The 17887-nt window shown below is 42.3% G+C and overlaps 1 protein-coding gene across 3 annotated transcripts in view; it reads left to right on the forward strand.

Moving 5' to 3' along the window:
* The window catches only part of AEBP2 (AE binding protein 2), a 257005-nt gene that overhangs the window by 165072 nt on the left and 74046 nt on the right, over nucleotides 1–17887 (forward strand). The gene's annotated exons all lie outside the window — the stretch shown is intronic.

Below are 17887 nucleotides of genomic sequence, written 5' to 3' on the forward strand. Positions count from 1 at the left end.
GGTCTTCTTGTCTCCAAAAAGGTCAACATTGCCCAGCTACCAAAACCCAACTCAGGGGGTAATTTTCTACAACTTATTCTGCTTCAACCCCCACATTCCAGTCACTGAGTCTTGTCAGTTTCACTTCACAGAGTCTCTTAATTCCATCTTCTCTCCTCAGCTGCCTTTGCGATTGCCTCGATCTGGCCCTGACTACATTTCCTGTGGACCACTGCAGTTACGTCCAAGTGGTCTCATCTTATCTTTCTTTCTGTTTGTTCTTCAGTTGATGACTAGAGTGATTTTAAAACTTTTAAAAATTATGCAAATCTGATCAGATTAATGTCAAGGTTATATCCTTCCATTGGTAAAGACGTTAGTGTTGTTTAATTCTTCAAGGTCATTGAGAGCAGTGTCAGCGACTGATGGAAGGGAGAAAGAGAAGAGGGCTGCACATGCCTGTGGGCATGTTTGAAATGACTGAATTTCCATTTTGTGCAAGTGCTAGAGTGTGGTATGGAGAAGTAAAGGACAAAGATTGATCTTGATTCTCAGCATTTGAAAGAGTGAGATAAAAGGAACCTGAGGTAAAGATTGGAAGAGAAGAGAGAAGAGTAAAATTTAGAATCATAACTTTTATTTCTCATGACTTGGCAAGCAATGGAATTTTTGCATTAATGTGAAGGAAATTAGTTTTATAAATTCCAGAAGTATCTATAACAATTCCCTAAAAAGATATAAAGGAAAAGACCCTAGATGATATTGTAAAGGAGGAGAAAAAAATGTAAAACAGAGAATGAACTTATTGTTCTTTTTGAGTTTCAAGAGAATACCAAAAAAAGTCACAAAATTTTTTTCACAGTTGCTCTGCATGTGTGTGTGTATGTGTGTGTGTGTTTAATATCAAGAGAATCACCACCATTTTCATAAGCCTATAATAGCAGTTTCTGACATCTGCAAAGCATCCTGAAATAAGAACAGTGCAGACCTGGTTGGAGGCATAAATCTGTGAAATATAGGTAAGGTTTGCCTTTTATTTTATTTTATTTTATTCATTTTATTTTATTTTAAAAGACAGAGTCTTGCTCTGTTGCCCAGGCTGGAGTGCAATGGTGTGATCTCGGCTCACTGCAACCTCTGCCTCCCATGTTCAAGTGATTCTCCTGCCTCGGCTTCCCAAGTAGCTGGAACTGCAGGTGTGCACCACCATGCCCAGCTAATTTTTGTATTTTTGTTTAATAGAGACGGGATTTCACTATATGTTGGCCAGGTTGGTCTGGAACTCCTGACCTCAGGTGATCCACCCACGTCAGCCTCCCAAAGTGCTGGGATTATAGGCGTGAGCCACCGTGCCTGGCCTAGGTTTGCCTTTTAAATGGTTAAGTCTGGTACATCCTCTATTTGAAGCAAGAGAATTAAAAATGAAGAAAGAAGGTGGTGGATTGTTCCTGTAATCCCAGCTATTTGGGAGGCTGAGGCAGGAGGATCATTTGAGCCCAGGAGTTCGAGGCTGCAGTGAGCTATGATTGCATGACTGCACTCCAACCTGTGCAATAGAGTGAGACCCTGTCTTAAAAAAAAAAGAAAAAAGAAAATTTGGAAAATTGGCAGCCAACAAAAGAAAACATGCTTACTTCTCACTCTATTAGAAACAGCTATAAGTGAACTCATTAAAATCCAACCAAACTGAAATAAAATAATAGAGGCAAAGTTATTTTAATTTCCTGAACTGGGAAATTTACCTTTTCCAGCAAGACAGAAGATTGATGAGAAAAAGATTATACATCTATCCGGACTTATCTGGCACAGTTCTTTAAGCATTTGAAGATGATAGTGATAGGAAGAATAAGAAACTAAAGTAGCTGTTTTATTGTGATGTGAATAAAAATATTGCCGTCAAAGCTTACTCAATAATGTTTTGAGTTTAGATACATTATAAAGTCAATCAGGAAAAGCATTTTACAGTATAAATACCTTATAGAATTAATAAAGAAAGCCCTGTATAATTTAAAAACAAAATCATAAGGAATCCCTGAACTTAAGTTTACAGACAGGCTGTAACAGATTGCATGATGTGTACACGTCTGTATGATTGGGTAGGATAGACTTTGCACAGATGGCCTGAGCCCTGGTGGGACTGACTTAGCCAGGAGGAAGGAGGGCTGTTTTCCAATTTATTTTCTTAGAGAAAATAACTTTTTATAATCCATCCCGTCAAAGGGGGCGCTTTTTCCTATTTCATTAAAAGTCTTGCACTAAGTTGGTAGCATAAATGTTAATAAAGACCAAGAAGAGTCCTGGGATAGCTGTAGTAGAACATTGGTCTAGAAATATGTAGGCGCAAGTTTAAGTCCTTCCTGGGTCACTAACCATGAATGTGGTCTTAGCATCTCTTAGTCTCATTTCCTCATTTGCAAAATTACTTGGATTACCTCACAATGTTGCTGTGAGCATTAAATATGATAATATATTTAAAAGTGCTTTGCAAACTCATAAAGTACCATTCAGTGTTCATTTAGTGAACATACATTGAGCACTTACTATGTGCCAGGTACTTTGTTAAGCTTTGCAGATACAGAGCTGCAAGAGACATAGTCCTTTAGTCCTTGCCCTTAGAAAGCTCTGTGGGGATGCAGATGAACCCACAGATTATAATACATTGCAATCTTTAATGTGAAAGATGCTATGGACTTATAGAGGATGGAGAGGCCCAAGATCCTCTTTTTTGTTGTTGTTGATGTTGCCTGGGCTGTAGTGCAGTGGCATGATCTTGGCTCACTGCAACCTCCACTCTCCAGGGGTTCAAGCAATTCTCCTGCCTCAGCCTCCTGAGTAACTTGGATTATAGGCACCCACCACCACGCCCGGCTAATTTTTTTGTTTGTTTTTAGTAGAGACAGGGTTTTGTGATGTTGGCCAGGCTGATCTCGAACTCTTCATCTCAAGAGATCCACCTGCCTCAGCCTCCCAAAGTGCTGCGATTACAGGTATGAGCCACCGTGTCTGGCCGAGAGGCCCTCTCTATGTAAGACACCCAGACCTCCAATGCTACTTACCAGAAATTTATACAGTTAGATGACTTCAGATCTATAGTACTACATGTATCTGGATAGGAAAATAAAAGACACCAGTACAGAGCTACCTCTGCCACAAAGTTACCTTCTTGCAAATCAGAAAGAGAAATCTCTTCTAGACAGATAAGTTGCAAAACATGGCTCTTCCGCAAAGACTAGTCAGAAGAAGGCATCCCTTTTGGTGGGTCAGGGCATAGGAGGACCAGATTGGAGTCATCTCTTATATACAGGGGCCACTGTATCAGGCACAACCTCAGCCAGTAAACATGGTGGCTTGGCAGTATAAAATACTGCAGGATACAGCATGCACACATATATGTGCATGCAATTTAGGGGGAGGAATTAATTCTGTGAACTTGGCCCATGTAAACAGACTGATATACTCCTGGAAGGGATGGGAGTTTGCAAAAACTAAGAACTACATGCCAGCTTTACCATGTGAACAAAAGAGGATTTTGTAGAGGGGTATGAGAGCCCACCAGGAACACAGAAAATTCTGGGGACTTAGAACAGAGGAAGTTTAATGCAGGAATTGGTCACCAAGGTGACGGGATTGCTAAGAAGTCAAATAGGAGATGCTGAGTCAACCTAGACCCTGGCAATGGCAGGAAGCTAATGTCACTCTTAGGTGGGGGTGACAGAGAGAGGAGTCAGTTATGCTGGAGTCCAGAGGCCAGGACCACTCTATGGAAAATGAGGCCACAGTAGGCCTGGGTGGTGTGAGCTGACACTGCAGAGAGACAGAGCCACTGCTGGAGATGCTGGTGAAGGCAGAGAAGGAGGGGGAGACACCCACTAGCCTCTCCTTTACTTCTTCAGTGTCACTAGGTACTTCTCCTGGCTGATCCCAGATCCTCCAACTGCAAGGAACCTTGGAAATGCAGCTCGCATGGCTCAGCACTCTGCTACCCAAAGCAGGCCGGGGAAGTGGGTGGAAAGACATCTGAGGGCTCCAGGTTGGTACAGAGAGTGGGAAGAAAATACGAGACTGAACGGAGTAACCACAGAATGATACGAAGTTCTTTTTAATAAAGCTGTATAAAAAGAAGCAACATAGGCCCAGCGTGGTGGCTCATGTCTGTAATCCCAGCACTTTGGGAGGTCAAGGTGGGTGGATTACTTGAAGTCAAGAGTTTGAGACCAGCCTGGCTAACATGGTGAAACCCCATCTCTACTAAAAATACAAAAGTTAGCTGAGCATGGTGGCATGCGCCTGTAATCCCAGCTGTATGGGAGGCTGAGGCATGAGAATCGCTTGAACCCAAAAGGTTGCAGTGAGCTGAGATCGTGCCATTACACTCCAGCCTGGTGACAGAGAGATACTCTAAAAAAAAAAAAAAAAAGAAGCAACATAGAGGAAGAAAAGTTTGATATACAATGCAATCTCTCGGAAACCACCCATTACCCCTGTTGTGAGACCCTCTGGCCTTTAGTTCTCTTGGATACTGAAATGAAACCCAGTTACTGCAGTTGTGAATCTGGATACCCAGTGACAATATCAGTCATCCACTGATCCTACTGTTTGCAATCACAATGTCTTTAGTGTACCCACTTTGCTCTCTCGTATGCAAGTATCCTCTAAGACAGTGCCATCCAATACTTTTCTGTGATGATGGAAATGTTCTATGTCTGTGTTGCCCAATAGCCTAGCCACCCACCACATGTGGTCATTGGACACTTGAAATGTGTCTAGTGTAACTGAGGAACTGTATTTTAAACTTTATTTAATTTTAATTATTTATAATTTGAACTGAAATCTCCATATGTGGCTAGGGGCTACCATATTGGACAGATTTTCTCTAAGGTATTGGGACTGAGCATTTGGATAATCTCACTGGTTTATTCTACAAGGGAGAACTGTCTTTACTTTCCAGGTAATCCCAGGAATTAAACTAACTCAGATCATCAGAACAGGTTGAAATTTCACTGCACCCTCAGGCTTTGTTGATAATTCTGTTGTGTCCTCAATGCTTCATGCAACCAGGGAGATTCCAAGCCTCTCTTCCTGATGAAGTCAGGGGAGACAGAGAGACTTGTGGAAAGGTTCCTTTGCCAATATGCATCTGGGGAGAGCACGGAAGGCAGCACTCCCATTGCTCCATGGCCACGGAGTGGTGTGGAGGCATCTGGAAGGTTCTTTTTGTTTCTGTTTTTTTTTTTTTTCTTTTTTTTTTTTTTGGCTTCTGAGAGAGACACAGAAAAGGCTAAAAGGGGGAATTATAAAATCTCAGAGGCTGCCACCAAAGAAAATAGCCCAGACCAAAACCAAAACAATAACAGTAACAAAACTAGGATGACATACATCCCAAAGGATGCGAGAAAGACAGAGTATGATGGCGGACATGAAGCCTGCTTGTATTACAAAATTATGGCTCCTCCTAGGGCCACCTGGAGTACATTTGACCCCTTTGGATGACAAGATCAGAGCAAAAAACCCTGGATGCACTGAGCTTATGTCTAAACAGAGAAAATATAAAAATGACTAAAATTACACCCCAGAAAACCTGAGTTACAGACAAAACAATAATAGTTATTATTGTACATAGGTAATGTAGGCATAGTCAAGCATATTCACAGCAGCTTTGTTTGTAGCAGTAAAAACAAAAAAAAAAAAAAAAGAGAGAGGGAGAGAGACAGAGAGATTAGAACAATAATAAAAACAACAACAAAATAAAATCCCGTCAATGGAAGAGTGGGTAATTTGCAGAATCACTGAGAAAGTAGCACTATACCATAGTGAAAATATGTGCATTAGTGTGGAAGAATTTCCAAGATATTGAATGGAGGAAGCAAGTCCCAAAACAATATTTGAAAACATTATATAAGGTAGCAGGCAAAGCTGAGTAATATTTGATATAGGGATACATACGTAAGTGGTAGCAACTATAAAAAAAAGTAGAGGCCAAGCTTGAGGGCTCACACCTATAATCTCAGCACTTTGGGAGGCTGAGGTGGGGGGATCGCTTGAGCTCAGGAGTTGGAGACCAGTCTGGGCAACATGGTGAAACCCTGTCTCTACCAAAAATACAAAAAAATTAGCCAGGCATGGTGGCAAATGCCTGTAGTCCCAACTACTCAGGAGGCTGAGGTGGGAGGATCACTCAAGCCCAGAAGGTAGAGACTGCAGTGAGCCGAGATCACACCACTGCACTCCAGCCTGGGCAACAGAGTCAGATCCTGTCTTCAAACCAGGCTGGGTACTATGGCTCATGCCTGTAATCCCAGCACTTTGGGAGGCTGAGGTGGGCAGATCACCTGAGGTCAGGAGCTTGAGACCAGCCTGGCCAATATGGTAAAACCCTGTCTTTACTAAAAATACAAAAATTAGCCTGGAGTGGTGGTGCACGCCTATAATCCCAGCTACTTGGGAGGCTGAGGCAGGAGAATCACTTGAACCTGGGAATCGAAGTTTGCGGTGAGCCGAGATTGCGCTGCTGCACTCCAGCCCGGGTGACAGAGCAAGACTTCGTCTAAAACAAACCAAAAATCCCAAAAAACAAACCAAACCAACCAAACAACTCCCTACCCCCATAAACAAACAGATAAACAAAAAACCCCCCAAGCCCCAAAAAAGGAGAGAAGCAAGGCAAAGCCAGGACAGTGGTTACCTCTGGGAGGTGAGGGGAAACGGAATCAGGAGTCGCTCACTCGGGACTTGCATGGCAATAGGAATGCCCTTTTTCTTAACTTGTGTCGTGGGGACAAAGTTTTTATTTTCTTCCTCTTATTAAAGTGACCTATAGTGCTAAGCAAATAGCATATGTACAATATGATACCCTTTCTGTAAAGTTTAAAACCAAGTAGAACCATATACTCTTTCTGAAGTCATATTAAAAGCATACAGAGGCCGGGCGCGGTGGCTCAAGCCTGTAATCCCAGCACTTTGGGAGGCCGAGACGGGCGGATCACGAGGTCAGGAGATCGAGACCATCCTGGCTAACACGGTGAAACCCCATCTCTACTCAAAAAAAAATACAAAAACTAGCCGGGCGAGGTGGCGGGTGCCTGTGGTCCCAGCTACTCGGGAGGCTGAGGCAGGAGAATGGCGTAAACCCGGGAGGCGGAGCTTGCAGTGAGCTGAGATCCGGCCACTGCACTCCAGCCTGGGTGACAGAGCGAGACTCCGTCTCAAAAAAAAAAAAAAAAAAAAAAAAAAAAAAAAAGCATACAGAATACCCCAAATTCAGGGGAGGGGTTGATTCAGGGGAGAGAGAAGTACAAAGGATCATGCAGAGTTCACAGGGGCTTCAACTGAGGCAGGCATTTTTATTTTTTATTTCTTTAGCCAACTGGGGCTTGTTATATTTTGATATGCCTGAGATATTTCAATAAAATTATAAAAAGCTGACGCCACCGCGGCTTCATGGGAGAATCTGCGGGTAATGCAGACCTGGAACTGCAGATGTACTGCAGAGGAGAGCAAACGAGGAAAGAGGAACGCTAGATGACCTGTAGGTACATGACAGGTGCCAGAGATAGGAAGAAGTCCACAGAAAACCTGCGTTCAGAGCAAGGAGATCAATAGGGAAGCATTAGGCCTGCTGGCTGGGAATAATAATGGTAGATGGCTGAGAGAAAGCAGAGGGGCCCAGTATCTCATTCATTCATTGGGCACATTTTAATGGACTGTTTCCACATGGAAGGCTTTGTTTTGCTCATCTCCTATTTTGTGTGTCTTCTTTAACAAGCGGAGACCACACTGAAGGGATTGAAAAATTTCAAACATAATCAGTGTAAAATAGGAAAGGGGTTATTAAGAGACCACTTGGTATCTTGCATTTTTTGTTTGTTTGCTTGCTTGGTTTTGAGGAGCAGCCTAGGACAGGAGTTAAGGGTGTGGGCTCTGCAACCAGACTGCGAGGGTTTGAATTCCAACCAATTTTGGCTGTGAGTTCTTGAGCCAGTTGCTTTACTTCTCTATGCCTTAATTCCATAGTCTGTGCAAATGTGGACGACAGTATCAACTTTAGGAGTGGGGTTGGGAGGATTAAGTGAATTAATATACACAGAGAGCTCAGAACACATACCATATAAGGTTTCCTATTATTATTAGTTCTAGCATCCCTAAATTTTACTTACGTTTGAAGGACAAATTAATTAACATCTTAGAAACAATGTCAGAAATGGTCATGGCAATTGGTTACTCAAGAGGACATGAGTGTGGAGAAATACGGTGGGGCTGGAATAGGAAAGGAAGATAATGAGGTATGTCCAGGTAGAGAAATAGACTGGAGATAAAAATTCAGGATCAGTAGCAGATCTCAGTGGTTGACCTTAGAAACACATATTAAACTCACTGGATACATTTCATCATGAATAAAAGCTCTCCCTATTTGACTACTATTCAAGCGAGAAATTTTTATCTTTGCTTCATAGCTCCCATATACTTTCCTTGTAGGATAGCCTAAGTTTGGAGTTCTAGCTTTCTTCCTGTATTCCATTTCTGAAGTGACTTGAATGGACAGCATTCAACATCGAGGAGGGAGAAGATAATGTCATCTATAAAAGTTATTACTAGCACACATGGGACCAAATAACATAATTTGGAAAGGGGATACAAACTTGTTTTGAAGAAAGAAAAGCAAATTCCAGCACGATTTCCTTCTGATTCATCACAAAAAATTTTATGGGCATTTAACCCTCTAGTTCTCTGCTTCATTCACTGATAATGAGGTCCAGAAAGTATGTATTAACATTTTGTCACTTTATATTTTTTCCAGGTTTACTTCAGTAAGTAGAGATCTGAAAACAGTATTTTTGAGGTACTTCTATACAGCATTTCTTATATCTGGGATTTTTTTCTTTTTTCTTTTTCTTTTTTTTTTTTTTTTTTTTTGAGACGGAGTCTCACCCTGTCACCCGGGCTGAGTGCAGTGGCCAGATCTCAGCTCACTGTAAGCTCCGCCTCCTGGGTTCACACCATTCTCCTGCCTCAGCCTCCCGAGTAGCTGCGACTACAGGAGCCCGCCACCACGCCCGGCTAATTTTTTTGTATTTTTTAAGTAGAGACGGGTTTCACCGTGTTAGCCAGGATGGTCTAGATCTTCTGACCTCGTGATCCGCCCCCTTGGCCTTCCAGAGTGCTGGGATTACAGGCGTGAGCCACCGCGCCCGGCCATATCTGGGATATTTTAGTATCATTGAAATGTATATAAATTCTAGATGCGTATGTTACTGTGCTGAGGATCATTCAAAGCAGCGTAAGTTGATGTTGTCCTCGGGAGGCCTTGCCAATTATGGTCTGTGTCAGAGGCTTGTGTTCATTTTTCTTTTTCTTTTTGCGACAAGGTCTTGCTCTTTTACCCAGCCTGGAGTGCAGTGGCACGATCATAGCTCACTGCAGCCTCAAACTCCTGGGCTCAAGTTATCCTTGCATCTCAGCGTCTCCAGTAGCTGGAACTACAGGCATGCACCACCTTGCCCAGCTTATTTTTAAAAAATTTTCTTCCCTTGAGATGGAGTCTTGCTATGTTGACGAGGCTGGTTTTGAACTCCTGACCTCAAGCAATCCTCCCACCTCAGCCTCCAAAGGGCACAGACTACAGGTAGGAGCCACCGCGGCTGGCCCAGGTGCTTGTTATTTTTGCACTTCTTTAGCAATACCAGCAACCTTCTCTAGCCCTAAAGGCCAAGGGTGTAAAACTAAATTTCTGGAGAAAAAGAAACCTTGAATAATTTTGCAGACTGGCTAAGCTTTCCATTTTATTTATTCAATTATTATTGAATGCCTAAGTCAGGTGTGTCATATTGATTCTGAAGACACTGAATCTAGTGGTAGATTTTTGGGGGAACACTTCATTAAGGTTCTAATTTAGTTGGTTTCTTGTGTCACTATGTTCATTGTCATTGACTTTCTCTTTCTGCCTATTGATTTCTTGGACTCCATATGCTTTTTCCAATAGTGTCAATCTGAAGTGGTTTTCTTCTAATAAGAAATGCCAGGTCCTTGTCTGGGGAGCTGTAAACAACTTAATGGTGATTGTGCTTGGAAGGTGTTTTAGGCAAGGAGTTGGCCTAAACAGGGCCACCTCATCTTATTTTGCTTGGCTCACTTCTCATTTGTTTTGGTCTTGGAACCAAGAAATCTCAATATCCATCTTAGTGTGTGGTCTCTGATTTGGAAGGAATGACTTGGCAAGATTTTTAGAAATAGTAAGAGCTCCTCTGGATCATGTACCTACTCAACATAATGGAAAAATGGGACAAAATTTTTTCTGCAATTGCAGCTAATTTTTAAGAATAATGAAGGGAGATGTACTGAGAGAGAGCATTTCACTACTTGGTGATAATTAAGCTTTTAAAACTATGTTAAGAAAGAAATCACTAACCAAAGCAATAGCAGCAACTTTTCTACCAGAACAGACATTTCTAATTAATTCCTTGGCCATTAAACCTTTCAGGCCAATCCAGATGAGCAATAAAAAAGCAGCGAGAGAAGAGTGCTGGAGAAAGTTTTCTTTGACTGTCAGCATTAACAGTCATATTTTTTCACTGTTCTAAGTAGGAAATTGTGAGTTGCAAAAATGGCTAGGGGAAAATTTTAAAGTCTGAAATATTCGTTACATGCTTATTAAAATAGAAATTCCATCTGTGTACTATAAAATTAAGTGATTCTAAGGAAAGTAATAGCTTTTAATATTCCTTCAGTAGGTCCTTTGTGACAGTTTGTGAGTTTGGCTAAAGAGAAGCAACACGGCTCTGATTTTCTTTCCAGAAGATGATGATTTTGGAATGGGAGCATTCATTTCCCTTTTGAATTATGTACACAGTCACTTTCCCAAGAACACTGAAACTGAACATATCTTGTCCCTGTTTTCCTTCTGATTTCAGGACCTATAATGATTTGCCTTCCGTAACTGCAGATGGGCAGGGCTCTCCTCGTTCCCTTAGCACCCTTCTTAAATTCTTTGCCTGGATTACCATTAAGCCTAATTTGAATAGGAATTCACTCTCCTGTGTCGGTGGCCAGCAAAGCCGCAGGTTCTGCTGCTTTTCACATTAAATGGTGACAAAAATTACTGGAGCTGAGGATGAGTATCTTTCACCGCGTAGATGGAAAATATCTAGGACTGCGCTGGATGCATCCTGGCCCAAGGCAACCGCTCTAAATGTGCGTGCACAAAAACAATGCCTGATTTTCGTGAGTTCTTCACAATTTATAAGATATATTGACATATATGCCTTGACATATGCTAAGATCTTAATGTTTATGCTCCCCCATCCCTAATTCATATGATGAACGCAAATCCCCAAAGTGATGGTATTAGGAGATGGGGCCTTTGGGAACGAATTAGGTCATGGGGACAGAGCCCTCATGAATGGGATTATCTTTTATAAAAGAGGCCAAGGGGAGACTCTTAGCTTCTTCCACCATGTGAGGACACAGCCTCTAGCCGTGCCGGATCTTTGATGCTGAATCTGCCAATGCTTAAATATTGGATGTCTCAGCTGCTAGAATTATGAGATATACATTTTTGTTGTTTATAATCTACCCAGTTTATTATACTTACTAAGAAAATAGTCCAAATACAATAAATATATAGTCCAAAAACAATAAATGTTTTCTTAGCTTGAATGGACCAAGAAAACATAGTTTTTATTATTGTATCCTAAAATAATTGAGGTAGGCATGGCAGAGATTACTGTCTCCTCTGGATAGGACGAGGAAACTGAGGTATGAAAATAAAATTAAAAGAATTTTCCAAGTTCACTCATCCAGTAAGTGGTGGAAACAGAATTAAAATGCAAGCTTCTGAATCCTCTTTTTTTTTTTTTTTTGAGACAGAGTCTCACTCTGTTGCCCAGGCTGGAGTGCAGTGGTGAGATCTCAGCTCACTGCAGTGTCCACCTCCCAGGTTCAAGCGATTCTCCTGCCTCAGCCTTCCAAGTAGTTGGGATTACGGGCATGCACCACAATGCCCAGCTAATTTTTTTTGTATTTTTAGTAGAGATGGAGTTTCACCGTGTTGTCCAGGCTGGTCTCAAATTCCTGACTGCAGATGATTCACCTACCTCAGCCTCCTAAAGTGTTGGGATTATAGGCGAGAGCCACCGTGCCTGGTCCCAAATCCTTTCTAGGTTTTCTTCCCCCCAATTAAACCACATTTGTTGTATGACACATTGTGTCATGCTATCATGGGGCTTTTAAAAATTAATTTGTTTTTTATACCTTAAAAAAATAGAGATGGAGTCTCACTATGTTGGCTAGGTTGGTCTTGAACTCCTGGCCTCAAGCAATCCTCTTGCCTTGGCCTCCCAGTGTGCTAGGATGATAGGCATGAGCCACCACGCCCAGCACTATAATGGATTTTTAGATATCCACAAAGATGCAGCTACAGCAAAAATCAAAATGATGACAACAGATTTGGGAATGAGAATGAGGGCTCAAGGTGCAATTCTACTGCTTTTTTGTTACGTGACCTTGAAACTTTTGTCAAGTGATTTTGTTTTTCCAAGGGAAGCATCCTCCTCTCCATAGAACCCCTGCAAAGTGTTATACCCCAGAGTTTCACAAGCCTTTCTCTCAGTTATGGGTTAGAAAATCTGACTACTTTGTCCCAAATGAATGAAATAAATTTTTTCCTATACTTAAATTTTTTTTGACTCAATAAGTTAATTATCATTATACCTTCATTTTATGAATAAAGAAACAAAAGCTTAGGACTTCCACATGTACTCCTCTCCTCTCCTCTCCTCTCCTCTCCTCTCCTCTCCTCTCCTCTCTTCCCTTCCCCTCCCCTCCCCTCTTTTCTCCTCTCCTCTCCTCTCCTCTCTTCTCCTCTCCTCTCCTCTCTTCCCTTCCCCTCCCCTCCCCTCTTTTCTCCTCTCCTCTCCTCTCTTCTCCTCTCTTCTCCTCTCTTCTCCTTTCTTCTCTTCTCTTTTCTCTTCTCTTTTTTGAGACTGAGTCTTACTCTGTCACCCAGGCTAGAGTGCAGTGGCTCAATCTTGGCTCACTGCAGCCTCAGCTTCCTGGGTTCAAACGATTCTCCTATCTCAGCCTCCTAAGTAGCTGGGATTACAGGTGCATGCCACCATTTTTACGTTTTTAGTAGAGATAGGGTTTCACCATGTTGGCCAGGCTGTTCTCAAATTCCTGACCTCAAGTGATCCACCTGCCTCAGCCTCCCAAAGTGCTTGAATTACAGGTGTGAGCCACCGCACCTGGCCACCACATGTACTATTTTTAAACTTTTCTGATTTAAACACACTGTACTGATATATTATTAGGGCAATACACAAGAATAAAAATTCCAAAGAATGAGATTAAAAATATAAATAACACTTCTCATATTTTCTTTTATGTCTCCAGCAAATCAGTTGATTTACTGGAGTATGTGCAACCCACATTGGAAATTACTGTTCTAAAATATGAAGAAAATATTAATAGCAGACTGTATTTATCAAGAACATATAAAACTTGTCACATGTTTGTGTGACTCAGTTTCACTAATTCAAATCAAACACGGATTTCCAAGTATGCATATTAAGAATTAGAGCCTTTAGACCTGCTTCATTCTGAAGGGAGAATTGTTACAATGAAGTAACTTGAAAACACTAAATATATCAATATTAACTAATAATTTGGAGGTACTTTAACAAGAAGCATATAGAAAAAGTCCCTATGCATGAGGCTATATGCCAATAACCAAGACTGACTATAAGATTGAATGTTTATGTTCTCTTAAAATTCATATGTTGAAACCTACCTCTCAATCTGATTATATTAGGAGGTGGAGTCTGGGAGATGAGTAGGTCATGAAGACAGAGCCCTCAAAAATGGGACTAGTGCTTTATAAAAGAGAACCTGGAGACCTCCCTTGCTCCTTCTGCCACCTGAATAAGAAGATGGCCATCTAGGCTGGGCATGGAGGCTCACGCCTGTAATCCCAACATTTTGGGAGGCCAAGGTGGGTGGATCACTTGAGGCCAGGAGTTCAACACCAGCCTGGCCAACATGTTGAAAACCCGTCTCTACTAAAAATACAAAAATTAGCTGGGCGTGGTGGCACGCACCTGTAATCCCAGCTACTCAGGAGGCTGAGGCAGGAGGATCGCTTGAACCTGGGAGGCAGAGGTTGCAGTGAGCCATGATCGTGCCATTGCACTGCAGCCTGGGTGACAGAGTGAGACTCCGTCTCAAAAAAAAAAAGAAGATGGCCATCTATGAACAAGAAAGTGGACTCTCACAAGACAGTGAATCTGCCAACACCTTGAGCTTGAACTTTCTAGCCTCCTGAACTGTGAGGAATAAATTTCTGTTGTTTATAAGCCAACAAGTTTATAGTATTTTGTTATAGTAGTCTGAATGGATCAAGACAGAAATCGGTACCAAGAAGTGGGGGTGTTGCTATAACAAAGACCTGTAAATGTGGAAGTGTCTTTGAAACTGGGTAATGGTTAGAAGCCGGAAAAGTTTTGAGGTGCATGCTAGAAAAAGCCTACATTGCTGTAAATAGTCCTTTAAAAGCAATATTGGTGAGGGCTCAGAAAGAAAAGAGAACTGTAGAGAAAGCATCAGTCTTCTTAGAGAACACCTAAATAATCTTGAAGAGAAGGTTGGTAGAAATATGAACAGTAAAAGCTGTTCTGATGAGGTCTCAGACAGAAAAGAAGAACTTGTTATTGAAAACGGGAGGAAGGTGGTCTCTGTTGTAAAGTCTTAAGGAACTTGGCTGAATTGTGTTCCTGTCCCAGTGTTTTGTGTAAAGTAGAACTTGCAAGAAATGAAACTGGATATTTGGCTGCAGAAATGTCTAAGTGAAGCGTGAAGGAGTGGACTGGTTTCTTCTGATTGCTTATAATAAAATGAGAAAAAAGAAATTATTTAAAGATGGGATGGTTCATCAAAAGGGAGGCAGAACTTAAAGATTTGGAAAATTCTCAGCGTATCCATATTGGAATGAGAAGCCTGGTTTAAGAGAGAAAACTAAGGGGGTGGCCAAACAACTGTTTGATAAGGAGATTTGTCAACCATCTCAACAGAAGCTACCAGCTCTTCTCCAAGAGAATGGAGAACGCCTGGAGGCAATTCAGAGACCATCAGGGTTATCCCTTCCATTACAGGCCCACAGTACAAGGGTTGGGGGCAGAGAGGGATAGAACGGTTTCAAAGAAGAGGCTTGCTGATGCCTGGTGTGCATAGGAGTTCGGCATACAGACCTTGCCTCACATCAAGGACTCCATTCCCTACACTCCAGCTCTGTTCTCCTCAGCAACCCTGGGTAGCATTCTGGTGGACCTCAGTGTGGCCTGAGCTATGTTCAGCACAGCTGTCAGGGTATGGTTGTCCCCACCTAGATTTCAAAGGATGAGGCCTCCTGGTAGAGTCATGGACTTGGGACCCCAGCCCTGGAAAGCTGCAGGGTCAAGGCAGAGAACTGCCATGGGTACAGAGCTGCCTGAAGCTTTGGGTCAACCCCTGCCCAACAAGTCTGCAGGGGTCAGACTGCTGCCTCAATGGGTCTGGTACATGGGATCCATCCTCAGTGGGCCTGGAGGGCAGAACATCAGGTCAAAGATTCTTCTCAAGCTCTGTTACTCCTTTCTTCTTTCCTATTATTTTCCCTTTTAGAATGGGATTGTTTATCCTATGCCTATCACACCACTGTATTTTGAAAGCACAGAACTCATTTGGGTTCGCAGGTTCACAGTGGACAGGATGAATTGCCTCAGGGTTGTACCTTGACTCCCACCCATATCTGATTTAGATGATATTTAGAGGAGACTTTGGATTTTAGACTTTAGAATTAAAGATGGAACGAGTTAAGACTTTTGGGGCTCTTGGGATGCAGTGAGTGTATGTTACATGTGAGAAAAACATGAATTTTGGGAGGCTAAGTATGAAATGCTGTAGATTGAATGTTTAGGTGACACCAATGTTTGCGACTCAAAATCTAACCCCCAATATGATGGTATTAGGAGAGGAGGCCTTTGAGAGGTGATTTGATCCTGAAGGCAGAACCCTCATGAATCAGATTTGTGCCCTTATAAAAGAAACCCTTAAAAGCTCCCAGGCCTCCTCTGCCATATGAGGACACTGTGAAAAGATGGTGGTCTGTGAACCAGGAAGTCAGCCCTCACCAGAATCTGCCGGCAACTTGATCCTGGACATCCTCATCTCTAGAACTGTGAGAAATAAATTTGGGTTTTTTTTTTTTTTTTTTCCTGAGACAAAGTCATGTTCTGTCTCACAGACTGGAATGCAGTGGCACAACTTCAGCTCACTGCTACTTCTGCCTCCTGGGTTCAAGCAATTCTTGTGCCTCAGCCTCCCAAGAAGCTGGGATTACAGCAGTGTGCCACCATGCCCAGCTGATTTTTGTATTTTTAGTAGAGACAGGGTTTTACCACGTTGGCCAGGCTGGTCTCAGACTCCTGGCCTCAAGCAATCTGCTCGCCTTGGCCTCCCAAAGTGCTGGGATTACAGGTGTGAGCCGCCCTGCCTGGACTCTGTTTTTCATAAGCCACCTAATTTAGGGTACTTTATTATGGTAGCCCGGGTGGACTAAGACAAGGATCTAAAGCCTTCTCTCATGTACTGTTTAAATGACTTCCATAACTCAGCATCAAAGAAAGTATCCAGAGAGCATGAGAATTAAAATTTTGTGGAGAATGAAAGTGAGCACACGAATAATTTCTCACCCCATACAAAGGGTATTTGCAACCTCACTGTTTTATTTGTTCTTTACCGCAGCTTTGTGATTTTGGCACATTTTTTCCCTTTTTTTTCTTTTGCTAAGAAAAATGAAGTTCAGAGAGATTAAGTGACCGGGGCAAGATTGCCCAGCCAGTGAGGGTGGATTCAACACTGCTCATGGTAAATCTGGACTCTTCTCTGTGACAGTCTGCCAAACACCTGGTTATGCATCCTTCCTTGTCATTCCTCAAGTGAAAAATGAAGGCCAGAAGTGTTCCTGAAGTGAGGAATTGGGTATTTTTTCCCTCCAAAGGACTAAATCTAGTAGTGTGGCTAAATAGGAAACGTGGCAAAAGACCAACAGAGGCAAACCAAATTAGTGGAAGACGCAGGAAGAAAAGTATGGAGGACTTAGTAAAAACCTTGCGTGAAGATAAGAAATATAAATTATGTTTTGTCGAAACCAACACTTTTTTCCAATGTAGAAGAAAGGGCAGAGTGGAATTTGGATTTATATCCAAATCTCTAGGGCCTGTGCTGTTAACCATTTGCTATCGTGAGACTCAGGGGAGAAGAAGAGCGTCTGCAGTGCTGAATCCTTTGACCTGATAGGACATGGTGGATTTTGGCTCTGTGGAAATTCTGTTGTTTCAATGCCCATACAATCAACAAGTGACAATCAAATCGATGGCTTAGCTGTCTAAAAGCACCTCATGGACATTTCTGCTTCCTGTGCACTGTGTATGGAAGTGCACGTCATCTTGTTCGCTGGTGATTTGTGCTTTCTGGGTTCCGATGTTCTAGCACACTCAGATAGGAAAGGCCAAGAGAAGTGAAATGATGGGTGCCTTCTCCAGTTTTGGAAGGAGATAGATTACAAGGGAGGGGCAGGAAAGAAGTGGGAATAGGGTTGTCTGAGGAGGTGGAGAGAGTTCCCAGTAATTGCTGGGCTACAGGTGTCGGGGTAGCTCTCTGTATCCCAGTAACTACTCAGAACAGGTAAGGGGTAGCCCCTCAATTGTTCTTAACCGGGCATGGGTCATCCTTATCAAGTACTTGGAAATGAATGGAGAATTTTTTTGTTGCCAATGACTTGGGTATGCTATGAAATTTAATGCCCAGGGTCAGAGAAGGTAAACGTCCTGCCGTGCCTAAGTCAGGCTTACATAAAGTAGAATGATCTTTCCTCAAATGCTGA

Source organism: Macaca mulatta, chromosome 11 (genome assembly GCF_049350105.2).
Source record: "Macaca mulatta isolate MMU2019108-1 chromosome 11, T2T-MMU8v2.0, whole genome shotgun sequence".
In the NCBI taxonomy this organism is placed as follows: Eukaryota; Metazoa; Chordata; class Mammalia; order Primates; family Cercopithecidae; genus Macaca; species Macaca mulatta.